This window comes from Lampris incognitus, chromosome 9 (assembly GCF_029633865.1).
Source record: "Lampris incognitus isolate fLamInc1 chromosome 9, fLamInc1.hap2, whole genome shotgun sequence".
In the NCBI taxonomy this organism is placed as follows: Eukaryota; Metazoa; Chordata; class Actinopteri; order Lampriformes; family Lampridae; genus Lampris; species Lampris incognitus.
The window spans coordinates 34,423,817-34,437,914 of NC_079219.1; positions in this window are offsets into that span (position 1 = coordinate 34,423,817).

Below are 14,098 nucleotides of genomic sequence, written 5' to 3' on the forward strand. Positions count from 1 at the left end.
CACACACACACACACACACACACACACACACACACACACACACACACACACACACACACACACACACACACACACACACACACACACACACACACACACACACACATTCCTAGGGACAATTTAGTAATGCCGATTCACCTGACTTACATGTCAGTGGACAGTGGGAGGAAACCGGAGCCCCCGGAGGAAACCCACACAGACACGGGGGGAACATGCAAACTCCACACTGAGGACGACTGGGGACGACCCACCAAGGTTGGACTACCCCGGGGCTCGAACCCAGGACCTTTTTGCTGTGAGGCGACCGTGCTAACCACTGCGCCACTGTGCCGCACGGGTCAAAACTTATAACCTGCAAATCACATTACTGATCGTCCATGCAACTGTCTTTGACTCCTGGCACACCAATCAAACAATTTATGTTGCTAAACACCAAGGAGAAGTGTAAATGTGCAGGTAAAAAAAAAAAGGGCTTCAAAGTTGTTTGCCTTAACCACGGTCATATTCTTAAGAAAAAGATGCCAGTTAACAATATCTATGCAATGTGAAATAAATTGAACTAATGTGTTATCTTTCTAGGTATAGGCCAATATAAAACAATAAGTGAAGCAGTGCTTCACCAAAAAACAAACAAAAAACATAACACATATCACATAAAACATATCTTTTAGAGGCCAACATTTCATTAGAATGACTATTTCCTCTGTGAATCAAACACAAACAAGTGTCACTGTTAAAAAAAAAAGTGCTGTGGGTATTGTGCAACACAGCGCCCTCCTCAGGTGACACAGGGGAGTGTTCTGCTTCACTAACCCAGTGTAAGTGAATTTAAGTTGACGTGGTACCTTACACGTTGTTGATTGGACAGTTATGGTTTATGACGCGTTTTAATGCCCACCCAGTGAAGCAGTGCTTCATCGCGTCTTTACTCGACCTGAAAATGATTGACACCCATCTAACCAATCAGAGAACACCAGTTAAGCCATTCTCCAATCTTTATCATACCTTTTGGTATTCGAAGCATGGTGAAAGATAAGATAAAAAAAACATTAACCTAAGATAAATAAGTGATTACTATAGTAGTTTTTGGTGGTTCTTATATATATACATATGTACATATATATACATACACACACACACACACACATATATATATAGTAAATATTATAATGATTAATTAATCTGTTCAGATCTTTATTCATCTTTATATTTGCCTTTTTGATCTTGACCTCGTGTAGTAGCCCTGCACTGTAGGCTAACGTTAGTTATTCTAACGAGCTTAGGAAGCTAGCTGCTAGTTTAGCTAGCTCCTGTCCTGTCTTACGCAATTTTTGCAAAGAAGAATTATAATGGATGCAAACATCATACGGGAATCTTTTCACACTTTCTCCCATGAGGAAAAAATAGGAGTGAGGCACATGGGAGACCAAAGCCCCTCATCAAGCTGGTGCAGAGAGTGGGCTCGGTAAGTCGGAGTTTTAAGTGTTAGCCACTCCACCTTGTCATACCTAGAAAGGTATGACAAGGTGGAGTGGTTAACGGGGAGTGCACTAACAAACCGCTTGTATTGCTGGCCTTGCGTGATGTTTAAGTGTGCTGCTGCAGGAGATGGATGTTCTTCAAAGTTTGCAAGAGATGGATTTGAGGATCTATGAAATTTTGACAGATCTGTTAAGCTTCATGAAAAATCAAAGGACCATGTCAGTGTAGCCGTGCAATCAAGTCTGTTGGGAAATGTGAGGACTGATACTCTGATTGATGAAGGCAAGCGTCTCCAGTTGGCAAAGCATAATGACACATTCTGGAAAAACCGTGACATTCTGAAAAGGTTGATTGATTCTGTGTCATTATTGGGGCGTCAGGAGGAGGCATTTAGGGGTCATTATGAGAGTGAAAAATACGATAATAAAGGAAACTACAGAGAGACGGCAGAAGTGTTTTCCCGCTATGATGATGTTCTGGCTGCTCATTTGAAATCAGTGAGGGATGTTTTAAAAATATAATGGGGGGGTTTGGTTGGGTGGTTGCTTCACCAAAAACTTTGGTCAGCAGCCACCACTGATATATATATATATATATATATATATATATATATATATATATATATACTATATGTGTGTGTGTGTGTGTGTATACTGAAAGTCAACGAAAATGCATGTGCTCATTCTTCATGAGTCATTTGCCAAGCTATTTACAGAGGTCAGTATTGGGGGGAAGATTACATGAAATATGTCAAGGTCATAAATGAATTCATTATAAAACATTATATACCTTTCAAGAATCCATAATGTCACTTTGGACTCTCTTGGCTAAATTAAAACATCTGTAAATCTGTTTGTCAAACCCTGATGTTTGCCTGATGACCTCCCTGGGTTGTCCTGGAGGACTTGCTTCATCATGTCCACAATGTAGTAACGATTAGAAAATATGTGTAATTGTGTTTGCATGCACTTTTGTGTTTGCTTTTCAGGGACTGTGTCATTTTTTACACCACAAAAAAAAAGGTCTCCTTATACCTTGGTACTTGCTAGAGGCTGGATAGAGTGATGTAACCAAACACGATGTAGACTATCTGGGGTCTTTCTGACCTCTTAGAGACAACAAAAGAGAGGATGAACCCAGTAGATGACCTATGAATAGTCATGGATCATTGAAGACATCCTAAGATTTGTTTAAGCAGCTGTGAATGAGCAATAACATACACTAGAGGAAAAAAAGTGATGTTAACATGATAGGCGAGACACTTGGTGAGGTCCAGGCACAATTATTTTACCTCAAAAAGAGAGATTAAGCTGAAATCAGAGTTCCTGCCTGTGTCTTCCTGCTCTTCATGCACTGGACCATTGGTTCTGAAAGGGAATTTTGTCAGTGTTCGACCTTGTTTCCATGTAGTAATTGCAGAAGTGACATTTCTATAATACAATCAATACTTGCCAATGTTGCCTGTATCACTGTAGCCTGAGAAAGCAAACTGACTTATTTCTGTCATCCACATCAGTGGATGGTGGAAGAACGACAAAACTGATTGTTTGAGTTGCTCATTTTCTAATCTCCATCAGTGAGAAATACTTGCAATACATACCAATGCATACTAGTACATGTGGACAACGTAGTCAAGCTGTCTTGGCAGCAGAACATCAATTTGTCTGTCAAAATGAATTCCTCCGAAGTGGTTTTAGTTTTGGCAGCACGGTGGCGCAGTGGTTAGCGCAGTCGTCTCACAGCAAGAAGGTCCTGGGTTTGAGCCCCCGGGTCGTCCAACCTTGGGTGTTGTCCTGGGTTGTCCTCTGTGTGGAGTTTGCATGTTCTCTCCGTGTCTGCATGGGTTTCCTCTGGGGGCTGCGGTTTCCTCCCAGGGTGTTTCCCCACCTGCCGCCCAATGACTGCTGGAATAGGCTACAGCATCCGCGCCGACCCTGAGAGCAGGATATTTTTGTAAATAAAAAATAAATTTATTTAATTAAAATTAAATTATTTTATTAAAATTATTTAATTAAATTAATTAAAATGTAATTATTTAATTAAAACAAAATTATTAAATTAGATTAAAAAATAAAAACATTTGGTATACCTTTTTTTCCTTATGTTTATTGTACACGTTCCATGACTCACTTGTGGGCCCCAACACACAGTTTGAAATCAGGGATTGATGTAGAGCACACCAGAAGACAAGGAAGTCCCCTTATTGTTTGTATTATCACATTTCTGCACACAAAAAACACAACGAAGAAGAAGAAAGGAAGAAGAAAACATGCTGATTGCAGTGATGGGAGAAACGAGGCCTTCTGAAGCGTTCAGCTAACTGCTTCAGAGAAGGATTTGCTGTTTTGAAACATTGCAAACTGGTTGCAACTGCTGAGGAAATGCATGCAAAAGCCATGGAGAGACTCTTAAAAAAGCACCTGCAATTATTCAACAATCTGGAAGTTACTTACATATATTTTTGTTTAAGAGTAGTCTACAATATCCTGAAATAAACAAACCTGGATTATGTAGAACACATGAGCCTTCATATGTTTATGACAGAAAGGTGAATCAGTTCATCTGGACACAACATTTATTGACAGAAACGTTTCATCACTCATCTAAGTGACCTCTTCAGTCTAACTGACTGCAGGTGTCCCCACCCTAATAAACAACACAGTGGAATAACGACCGAAAGCAACGATCAGTTTCATATGTAAACTGCTGTGACCATTAACTAGAGTTTCAATGGCCATGTGCACTATTCACAGAGGATTGGAGAACAGTTGCAAAACGGTCTACAGCCATTGTCTATGGGTGTAGCCCTCACACCCACATTTGCATATGAAGCTGATCGTTGTTTTTGGTCGTTATCACTGTATTGTTTAAAAGGGTGGGGATACATGCAGTCAGTTAAGACTGAAGAGGCCACTTAGATGGGTGGTGAAACGTTTCTCTCAATAAACGTTGTGTCCAGATGAACTGATTCACCTTTCTGTGATAAACATATGAAGGCCTTCTTATATATATGAAGGCTCGCGTATTCTATATAAGTCAGGTTTGTTTATTTCAGGAACATATGTAAGTAACTTCCAGATTGTTGAATAACTGCAGGTGTTTTTGCTTTATTTAAGGGTCTCTGTGGATTTTACATGCAGTTGCAACCAGTTTGCAACGTTTCAAGCATTTCATGTTGTTATATTTCTTGTACATTTTGGTGATGGGGCAGTACGGTGGCCCAGTTGGCAGTGCTATCGCCTCACTGCAAGAAGGTCCTGGGTTCGAACTCTGGGGTTGTGCAACCCTGGGGCTCATCCCAGGTCGTCGTATGTGTAGAGTTTGCATGTTCACATGTTCTCCCCGTGTATGCGGTGGGTTTTCTCCAAGTGCTCCACTTTACCCCACCATCAAAAAGACATGCATGTTAGGGTTAATACTCCTGTCTGTGCCCCTGAGCAAGGTAATGGAAAGAAAAACTGGAGTTGGCCCCTGGGTGCTGCATGGAGGTGGCAGCCCACTGCTCCTAGCTACACAGATCACAGCTAGGATGGGTTAATCTGCAGTAACTGAATTTCCCCAAGGGGCTTAATAAAGGAAACTTAATAATATTTGCATGAAAATCATACATAGAATTGGAAATTCTGTGATGGACAGTGCTTGTATGACTGGGACTAGATGAGGGAGGGAGTGTTGTCAGGAATCTTTATTGAGGAAATCAATTTGCTCAAGTGTTTTGGGATTTATATGCTTTCTTTTTTAGTTAAGGAGAGTATCCTCTCACAGGGCACAGATGGAACGGGACAGATGAGGGTAGACGGCCTCATCTGAATCCATGATAATCATGTCCACCAGAGCCTCATCAAAGTCCTTTTGTTTCCCTACTGAAATAAACAGTTGAATATATTGTTTTCCCCAATAACCAATTTACAAATGCAAATCGCCTCTAATTAAAGAAATACACAAAGTTAACACGTTAAACACACAGATTAACAAATGAAACCATATGCACCTTTGTCTAGGCACACCTGAGCTTCCCATCAGACCCATCAGATGAACAGGGTGCCTAAAACAAAGGTGTCTCAACACTGTGGGGTGTTACTGTCATAGTGTGTTGCTCACACATCATTAATTTTACAAGCTTTTGTTGAACAACCTGAAAATACCCCCATACAACAGACCTCGGTCTCGTTCTTGCTACCTTCATTTCCTCCAAATCAAACCAATCTGTCTGAATATTGCCAACAATGTCTCTATCTCTCTCACTCCTCCCCTACATGAAGACTCACAAAAGTTGGTCGTTTTCAATTGCTTTTATTGAAATATTAGTGGGGTTGCACATCAGGTAATCAGCAGGACAAATAATTTACTTGCCAAGATACAGATATTCTACTAGGCTTTCACTTTTCAACCAAATTTAGCCAAGTTTTAACATAAACGGCATGTGTAGGCTCAAAGTTGTTGGAAAAAAATAAATAACAAATATATATTCAAATTTGTATGTTCCCTCTCCTCAATCTGCATCAGTGCTTTCAAATATCATCAGTAGCCAGACAAGCAATACATGTGTACATCCCTTTTCTGTCATGCCTTTGCAATTTATCAGAAAACTTAAAAGTATGAATGGCACATTACAAGATTAAATTGCGAGCCAAGGAATCGGATCTTTCCTTCCACCAAGGTTGGTCTTGTGTAACCTCATTGGAAGGAGGGAAGAAAATAAGCAATTCCTTCTTATGACTTGCTGTGAAAAACCTTCCAGGTCGCATTTATTGTTATTGTTCCATTTTAATATTTTTGATTTTTTGATTTGGAGATACTTTATTGATCCCCATAGAGAAATTATGCTCTGCATTTAACCCATCCTAGCTGTGTAGCTAGGAGCAGTGGGCAGCCGCCGTGCAGCACCCGGGGACCAACTCCAGTCTGTCTTGCCATGCCTCGGTCGGGGACACAGACAGGAGTATTAACCCTAACATTTATGTCTTTTTGATAGTGGGGGAAACCAGAGTACCTGGAGAAAACCCCACCGCAGACACGGGGAGAACATGTAAACTCCACACAGAGGGCGACCTGGGATGACCCCCAAGGTTGGACAACCCCTTCGAACCCAGGACCTTCTTGCTGTGAGATGATAGTGCTAACCATTGTGCCACTGTGTCACCTAATAATCTGAGCATCCATAGATTTTTTTTTTAATTAGATTTTCTACCAATTGACCATCATGGAGATGGATTAAACAACAAAATACAGATGCAGACACAGTGCCATGTATTTGCTGCACACGGCCTGATAACCCAGTAGCTACGAAAGAGGCTAAGGCTAAATCATAAAGCTATTGCTCACCCCACACTAGTTCAGAAATAGCATCTCAACCTTACTTCAAACCAAGTCACCCTGCCTGCCTATACAAGATCTCAAACAGAAACCCAGACACTTCAGGATAATCCTAAAACCAAGGGCTCCGAGTTGTCACTGAATACTTTGTCCACTGATAAACATGACGTCTTTGCTCTCCAGCGCTCATATTTCTGCTGACCCAGATCTTTCTGAAGTCTTTCTCAGAACTTCTGAACAAAAGAGCTAACACCCCTCTAAGGCTTATAAATGGCACAAGTGCAATTGTGTTGTAGCAAGGGTGCGTTCCTACAGCACTCATCCCAGAGACCTTTATTCATTATGGCCCCAGATCACTGCAGCACTGGTCATACCTTCATGTAGTCCCTGCCTGTGTGCTATTGGTTTGACATGGGAACAGACTGACAACTCTGATCACTAGTTTGTGTGCACAGAAAACGTACTATGCAGTGGCTAGATGTTTCAGACGAACATAGTAGTGCAGGACCACACATACTACAAATATGTCAATGGCGTGTTCCACATTAATTGATCGATGGTTTGGGACCTTATTATAAAGAAAAAAGTGGTCTACCCCACTTTTTATTATCTCTTACTTTTTATTTACATTAAATTTATAATCTATACAAATATTATAATTATTTTAATTATAATTATATGTATATTATATATATTATATAAAATTATAATTAAAATAATTATAATATGTATACATTATAAATATAATAAAATACAATATTAAATTGTATATATATATATATTACAAAATATGTAATTTAAATATATTATAATAATTATAAAATAAAATAATTATAATTAATAATATTATAATTATAATAAATACAAAAAATCTAAAAATCTAAATAACAATATTTATAATATATATTAAAATGATCTCTTAGGTAACTAGACTACTAATTACCCAAGAGAAAGTCAAAAAGAAACAGCTCAAACCACATCACTGCTGTGGTAACAGAATGATGGAGCAGTTTCACTTTTTTGAGCCTAGATATCACTAAAACATAATTGGACATCGTTCAGAATAAAAAAAAAGACAAAATCACTGATTACTTTAGCATTGGGGAAACTTACCACTTAGTTGAATCTTCTTGCTGGGCTTCAACACAGTTTGATGGGCAATTGTTTAAGTCCACAAAATAAGGACATTTGTTTGCAAATAAATCAATGAATTTCACTGTAAATTTATGTAAGTAAGATTAATGTCTGCAATAAAACAAGGCAAGTCCAAACAAATAATAGGGTAAATAGTGCATTCTCACATTCTCTGGTAATCCAAAACAGGTTGGCGACTTTTCTTTTTTGTTTAATCCTGTTCTTCTCTTTATATTTTCTTTTCTACCCCTCCCTTGAAAGAGAAGTGTGCAAGTACAAGTATTATGACCTCCATTTTGTCCACTTTGTCTGCTAACTTTATGATCTTTCACCACTCAGCTACATGCTGGAAACGCTATAATAGTGAACATGTGCCAGTTTGGTGATAACACAGGGGCTTAGATCGCATTTTTTCCATATCTATGTATATGAGAAAAGAAAGAAGGAAGGAAGGATTAAGGCAAGCTAAAGACAGAGAGGGAACATATACTCTTGTTTTGTTTTCTAGCTAATGAAAGACATCCTTGTGTAGTATGAAGGTGTAGGGTGGACATGTCACATGTCATCATTCCATATTATACATCAGTCTACATTTACTGATAACTAAAATGCAGAGAAAATTGTGCAGCTCTCTTTTCACACAGTGTGACATTGATGTATTATTAGCCCAAAACATAAAATACATAACCATTTTCTTGTATGTAAATTAATTTGCAAATCAAACAGTCATGGACTGATAGAAATGTCACAGCAGCCAAAGACTTACAGACACGTTTCATTCTCCAAAGACTTACAGACACGTTTCATTCTCCTCAGCAGGTTCATAAGACCTGAGCCCATGCAACAAGTCCAGAAACAGCAAGCATACTGACCTTTCAGAGGCAAAGACATCCGGTACACCACTGAACTATAATACACAAAAACTATACACACCTATACCGATATCTCTTCCTATATACACACGTATTTGGCTCAACATAAGCTTTACTTCAACAGGATGGTAAGAGATCCAAGATACAAAGCAATGAGTTACTCCTCCAGTCCAGCCCTTCCTCAAGCCCTTTTCCCAACATAACCAAAATCCATCCATCCATTATCCAAGCCGCTTATCCGTAGTAGGGCCACGGGATGCTGGAGCCTATCCCAGCAGTCATTGGGCGGCAGGTGAGGAGACACCCTCGACAGGCCGCCAGTCCATCACAGGCCCACACACACACACACACACACACACACAAACACCTAGAGACAATTTAGTATGGTCGATTCACCTGACCTGCATGTCTTTGGACTGTGGGAGAAAACCAAAGCACCTGAAGGAAACCCACACAGACCTAGGGAGAACATGCAAACTACACACAGAGGACAACCTGGGATGACCCCCAGGGTTGGACTACCCCAGGGTTGGAACCTAGCACCTTCTTGCTGTGAGGCGACTGCACTAACCACTGCGCCACCGTGCTGCCCCATAACCAAAATGTACAAGAAATATAACAACATTCAGCAAGCTCTGTACAGATTATAATAAGGAAATTCCAAAGTCTTAGATAACTGCTGCAAAACCTAACAATGTACATTCCTGCCAGGGCCTTGGAGCCACTGAAACTTAATCGTACAACTAACACCAAATATGTAAGAAAACATACTGAAGAAAAATGCCAGCAAACAAATCAATGTGACAAACTAATGAATAAATTTACCAGCACACGTTTTCAACCATCTACCACAAATGTGCTTACCTTAACTTTGTCCCCCAATAGACATGGCTCTTATCCTGATGTCTTGTCACGACTATTTTCTTCTTTTCTGTCAGGGGAAATGTGGAAGAGAGAGAGAGAGAGAGAGAGAGAGAAAGAGAGAGAGAGAGAGAGAGAGAGAGAGAGAGAGAGAGAGAGAGAGAGAGAGAGAGAGAGAGAGAGAGAGAGAGAGAGAGAGAGAGTTGGTGTGCATGTTGTGTATGAGTAAGTGTTGTTGTGTGTGACCATATGATTTGCACATTTTGAGGGAGTAATCGACCTTCAGCACTTTGACTTCAAGGACAGGAAGTGGGGAAAAAATGAGATCCAATGCAACACAGTTTCACTCTAAATACAGCTGATATCCTCTTTTTCTCTATCACAGCATGACGAGTCTCATTTTTATAATTCCTTGTATCCCAGCATGCACCAATATTCAACACTCTCGAGAACATCAGTTGTCATGAACTGACCTTTTCTTTACACTTTAAAACACTTACCACAAAGTCTTACCACTCAATCTCTTGATAAAGGCCACAGGGGTTCTCAGATAGTGCGATCTGTGTGCAAACAACCACACTGAGCTGGAAATGAGCGACAACGAAAGGAAGCCACAGCACCGTTTTAGTTGTCCCGAAGCCTCACCCTGCATTGATGATAAGAGTCAGAGCTGACACAACTACGTATTATTATTTTTCATTGTGTGAATTTGAACTCATGAGTTTCTGATTTACCCGTTAGATGGTAAGGAAAACAGAACCTCAGTGGTATGAAGGGATGAAAATCCAGAGTACACATGCTTTCCTCCATGTATGTGTGTGGTTTTAAACAAAAAATAATAATGAAAAAATAAAAGTTTGTATTGAATAGCTATGGTTTTTGATGTGCGATCAATGTATTCCTGTCACCCTGATTCAATTAATATGGCCTTCTGGGACAAATAGGCAGCTTTCAGCGGTATTACTGACTACAGCCGCTGCCAAGCTACTGTATCAGTATGGATGAGGACAGATCCAGGAAATCTGATGACGACAGAGAAATTAGCTATAATCCCTCAGCCTTGTGTCAGTCAGGTTTAAAATGGCAACTCTTTTTAGGTTTTAATTGAAATAAAATGTCACTAATCTTATAGTGACTTAGTTGAAAACATCATCCTTCTCTTGTTCCCAGTATCTGGACCCCAGTGAAAGGCCTGAAGTGTAGCTGGTAAAATAAATTGATAGCATTATCCAAGAGTGCCCCCTTTAGAAATAATGAAACATTGCAGTAGACTCATATCATAGATACACTGTGGATACAAGGGCTGATTTAAATGTCAGTGTCATTTAACTGCTAGAATACTCTTGCCATGTTGGGGCCAACCGAAAAATGATATGTAACCTATTTCAGGCCCAAACCCATTGCTTAAGAAACAGTGCCCTAGCACATCTCTCCTAGAGAGTAAAACGGCAGTGATGAAATAATCCATCAAATAGCGATCCCTTGAATTCAGCAGTGGCGTGTTCAAGTTCATAAAGGCAGACTGTGCAAGATTTTCATCTTAATGAATCAACCACTGTTCTGCTGACGAGGTTATAGCGTATAGATTATGACTAATGATTATTGCAAACTGTTCTCTTCTCTCACGTCTTTTCTCTCTCTCTGAATGATGTCTTCTCCTTTCTCCTTTTGTGTGTGTGAATGGTGTCATGTGAGTCTCTCTTGTGAGCACATGCACCCAGTTCTCCTCCCAGGTCTCCGTGGTGATGGTGGTCGCCACTTGGACGCTGCCTGGCATTCCCCGCCTCACATTTTCTTTTTATATATCTTATAAATCCATATAATTTTTATTTGTTTACGTGATGATGGTGGTCACGTGGCTTGGGTCCTCGACTGTTCCAGTGGCGACTGGACACTGCTTGGCATCCTGTGCATCATATTCTTCATAAATTTTATAAGTCCATTATAATTCTGTTTATCCTCTTTCAATGTTGGATTGTGTAAAGTGTGTAAACACAACATCCATTGCACGTTGTCCGTTTTGGGAGAGAGATCCCTCCTCTGTTGCTCTCCCTGAGGTTTCTTCCTATTTTTTCTCAGTTTTTTTTTTTAGGGAGTTGTTCCTTATCCGATGAGAGGGTCTAAGGACAGGATGTTGTGTTGCTGTTAAGCCCACTGAGGCACATTTGTAATTTGTGATATTGAGATATACAAATAAAATTGACTTGACTTTACTTCGACTTAATCTATCCAACAACTCAAAAAGCTGACATTTTCCATTGGGCTTGTTATCGCCCCCCTGTACTCACCTCAGATCCCCTCAACGAATGGCCATGCACTGGATGGAGGCGCTGATTTAATGGTATAATCTACAGTATCAATGGATGGTAATGACAGGTGAGTAAGCAAGCGCCCATGTAATTACACACTTCTAGGCCTTTTATTTTGTGTTATACTAATATCAGTTGTCCCTTATCGATAAAGGAACGGGGTGTCTGCGTGGCTGTACAACACATGCTCATGCTCATTTAGAACAGTGCAGCTTCTGACCAGTACGGCCATTAGTAATTACATTACCAATGCATGCTAAAGCAGTCAATATGTGCTCCATCTCCTCCTCCTACATACCAAGTATGATGTATAAACACATTTACCATTTATTGTGAATTACAGTATAATTTTCCTCCATAACACCAGTGTAGTTATGTTAAGTAAAATAATATTATCAGCTCAGTGAGAGAATGCGCACACAGGGCTGACTGGAGTGGGGTGGGTGAAGATGGTCCCGTTTTTATTTAATTAAAAAGTGGGAATTTTTAATTGTACACCCTTGAGGAAAATATGCAACTGATGCTATACGACATCAAGTCTCAGTATGTCTGTTTAAATTAAGTGGCTCAGATATATGGTTTCTAAACCCCCCCCCACCCCCCACGCCAAATTGTGTCATAAATGTGCACGACTTAGAACTTCTTGTTTCTTACAATTAAGTGAATCTCCCATAACAGTCACTTATAGCAAGTAACTGATTCAACATCGTTTAATACTGGCATCATTTACCATACAAACAATCGTAGCAGGGTGTGGGAAGACATCCATATTGCAACAATAGAAAAAAAAAATGCATGTAATAAAAAAATGCTTAGGCAATGTATCTCAACAGGTACCACACCTGAGTGGTTGGAGGAAAATTGGCCTGACTGGTCACCTACATACATTTGCCTTTTTTTTCTTTTTTTTATTAGCATATTGGGTTTAGCCAATGATCTTTTAAACCTTTAAAAAAATATATATATATATACACTCACCAGCCACTTGATTAGGCACACCTGTCCAACTGCTCGTTAACGCAAATTTCTAATCAGCCAATCACATGGCAGCAACTAAATGCATTTAGGCATGTCAAGACGATCTGCTGCAGTTCAAACCGAGCATCAGAATGGGGAAGAAAGGTGATTTAAGTGACTTTGAACGTGGCATGGTTGTTGGTGCCAGACGGGCTGGTCTGAGTATTTCAGAAACTGCTGATCTAGTGGGATTTTCACGCACAACCATGTCTAGGGTTTACAGAGAATGGTCCGAAAAAGAGAAGATATCCAGTGAGCGGCAGTTCTGTGGGCGAAAATGCCTTGTTGATGCCAGAGGTCAGAGGAGAATGGCCAGACTGGTTCGAGCTGATAGAAAGGCAACAGTAACTCAAATAACCACTCATTACAACCGAGGTATGCAGCAGAGCATCTCTGAACGCACAACACGTCGAACCTTGAGGCAGATGGGCTACAGCAGCAGAAGACCACACCGGGTGCCACTCCTGTCAGCTAAGAACAGGAAGCTGAGGCTACAATTCGCACAGGCTCACCAAAATTGCACAATAGAAGATTGGACCCGTTAGTCAAGGACCAATGTGTCTACTTATCCATGCATGTTACTATATTTATATATATATATATTAGTGGTCCATACCAGAAAATTGCACATGGTAGCGATAGTTTTAAAATGTTTATTAAAAAAATAGAAAACCTTACATAAAAATGGTGCCTAGAAGGAAACAAGGTATACATCCATTTGTCACTCATTTACACATCACAATCCATCCCCCACGCCACAGAAAGATAAATTGTGGATGACAGATTAACCTCTAACACGCTGTATCCTCAAGCAACTGGGTGTAACAAGTTGCACTGAATGCATGGGAATACATTGCTCCTATCTTGTTGCGTCCAACAGTACGACATAGGCAAAAACATGACCTGACTGTGCCGTTGCAGTGGTCAAACACACGCCGGCACAAAAATATTTTGCCATCACAACATCGTGGATTTTGGTTTCTTGAAAGGATCCAATTTGAGCAAAAACCTTTTACAAAGATTGAATCTATAAACAAACCAAGACAGGGCCCTACCGAATGGACCAAGGTGTAATTTCTGCAGCTAAAAAAAAAAAAAAAAAAAGCT